The sequence below is a fragment of the Scardinius erythrophthalmus genome (genome assembly GCF_964197995.2).
Source record: "Scardinius erythrophthalmus genome assembly, chromosome: 24".
Lineage (NCBI taxonomy): Eukaryota > Metazoa > Chordata > Actinopteri > Cypriniformes > Leuciscidae > Scardinius > Scardinius erythrophthalmus.
Genome location: NC_138244.1, coordinates 30,117,661 through 30,120,125, shown reverse-complemented (window position 1 = coordinate 30,120,125; position 2,465 = coordinate 30,117,661). Strand labels below are relative to the sequence as shown.

The 2,465-nt window shown below is 35.6% G+C and overlaps 1 gene segment (V, D, J or C); it reads right to left on the bottom strand.

Annotated features, from left to right (window-relative positions):
• Nucleotides 1-413: 413 nt before the first annotated feature.
• On the bottom strand, nt 414-2,256 carry LOC308684651 (immunoglobulin lambda constant 7-like). The segment is given in 2 exons: nt 2,166-2,256; nt 414-730 (listed from the first exon to the last, which is right to left on the bottom strand).
• Nucleotides 2,257-2,465: the final 209 nt, after the last annotated feature.

The following is a 2,465-nucleotide window of genomic DNA, read 5'->3' as shown; positions in this document are numbered from 1 at the left end:
AGTGAAAGTGTTCCAGTCCAGATCATGTAACCAATCAAAGAGTGAGACTGAAAACCCCATTTGCATTGTCAGGGTGGAGTGATTGTGATCCTCTCAGAATAGAGCAGCTCTGTCTCCAGAGACCATGTTCAAACCCCAAGAGCTTTATTTGACATTTACTGCTACATCAACCTTCTGAAAAGCACCTGCATCTTCATCTGTTAGTTGAATGATGTTGTCAGACACAAAGTGAACTTGTTGAGAAGCTTTATTGAATGTTGCAGCAAACACAGCAGATTGAAAGATCACACACACACACACACACATTCAGTTTCAGTATTGAGTTGTAAATCACTCCAGCTGCAGCACTAGACTCATGTGAATCCTGCCTGACACAGGACACTCAGATACGGCTCATCTTCAGGAGAGAAACATCAGCACTCAGAGCTCTTGTGGAACGAGACCTCATGAGGAGCTCCATCATGTGTTACTCTGCAGACGTACAGCTCTCCCTCTTCCCAGCGTGCTTTGCTGAGGGTCAGGACGCTACTGCGGCTGTAGCGGCCGTCCTGCTGGCTCTCTGCGCTGGTCAGAACCCCCTCGGTGACCTCTGACCCGTCCAGTGTCCAGCTCACCAGCGCCCCCTGTGGAGAGTAAGAGCTGAGCAGGCAGAGCAGTGCGGCTGAGTCTCCAGAGATCTGCAGAGAAGAGGGCGGCAGCAGAGACACTGAGGGCTTCACTGTGGGACCAGCTGCAGGAGACAAACACAACACATTCACACACACACACACACACTGCACTGCACATTCACAGCAGAGGAATAATGCTGCTCTAGTTTTAGATTAAATCATTATAAAACAATATCAGTAACACTTTATTTAAAGCTTTCATACATATTGCATTATAAAAGTGCTTTAATACACTAATTATGCACTGCTATATACATTAAAATGCATGAATGATCTCATCAATAAGTGTAACAGCAGTTATAACACATATTATCTATTATCAGGCCGATCTGACTGCTTTAATTCCAGCAATTATTCACTCTGAACATAAATATCTTACATTTTGAGATATTCACCTGAACTGAAAATGTAACTCAATTTCAAACAGAGTTAAAACACAATTGAATCACACAGAATGAACAAAACACTGAATTATAAGCACAACATGAGCAAAAGAGATTCAGTATCATTGACTGAACTACAGAAAGGAGCAACATTTACATTCTGATGTCAAATCTCTTTTTTCCATGTATGATTTCTACAATAAAAGATGAACTAAATATGAACTCAGTGTAGAAATAAATGAAGGAAAAACAAACCTGTAATAAACTGATTAAACTCATAGTGAGACACAGTGTGGAAATACGTTTAGATTTTTATGTAATTTTTTTAATATATATATATATATATAAAATTTTTTTTAAAGGAATAATGCTATTCTTATAATAATAATAATAATTATATCAGTATATCACTTTAAAACCTTTATACATATTGCATTATAAAAAGTATTTTTAATGCATTAATTATATATTGTTTTACACATTATAATGCATGTATGATCTCACCAATAATTGTAACCCAGGTTTTAACACATTATAATATTATCTATTCATTGTTACACCTCCAAAAAATTATAATACACCAAAACTCATGACAAACAACCAATTCTAGATGTAACAAGGAATTTGTAAATATTATAAAACATTTTAACTTTGGTTACAGTTATTTATGAAAAATATATAAAGGCATTATGATCTACATTATTGAAACCTTTATAATGCATTAAACATAAAGGCTTCAAGTAAAGTTTCGCCATAATATCTAATAATCATTATGATTAATAAATGTTTTTCTTTTTTTTTTTTCAACTGTAAAACACTTTCTGAAATCTAAATTGTGTATTTTTTTATTAGGTGATTAAATAGACTTACATTTGATCACCAGTTTAGTTCCTCCACCGAATGTCCACCACAGTGATACAATCTAATGAAACGCTCGTACAAAAACCTCTATTCCACTCGAGTGAACACACACTCCAGCAGAGAGAGAGAAACAACACTTCAACACACTGATATTAGAAGATCCTCAGCTCTTCTCAACACTCACTCATTCAGATTTGACTAAATGCTTTCTGATATAACACTGTTTAAAGAAATATATTTGATGAGCTGTGACCTCTGAGGTGACCTTTGACCTCTTTGATCATGGATGATGTTGTGGAGTTTCTCATAATGATGCTTCTGTTCTTCATATGCAGATCAATCATCATGATTCACAGAAAAACCTGCAGCTTCAGACTTCAATCTTCAGTGAAAATCTCTTCAAATAATGAGTTTATTGAATATTAGAGCCAAAGTCAATAGAAAGTGTCAACAATGAAAATATAAAAGGTATTTTGCATGTTCTACACAGTCAAGCATGTTTTCATATTCAAGGTCTGTTCTAAAAGTATCTGGACTGGTTATGAATCTCCAC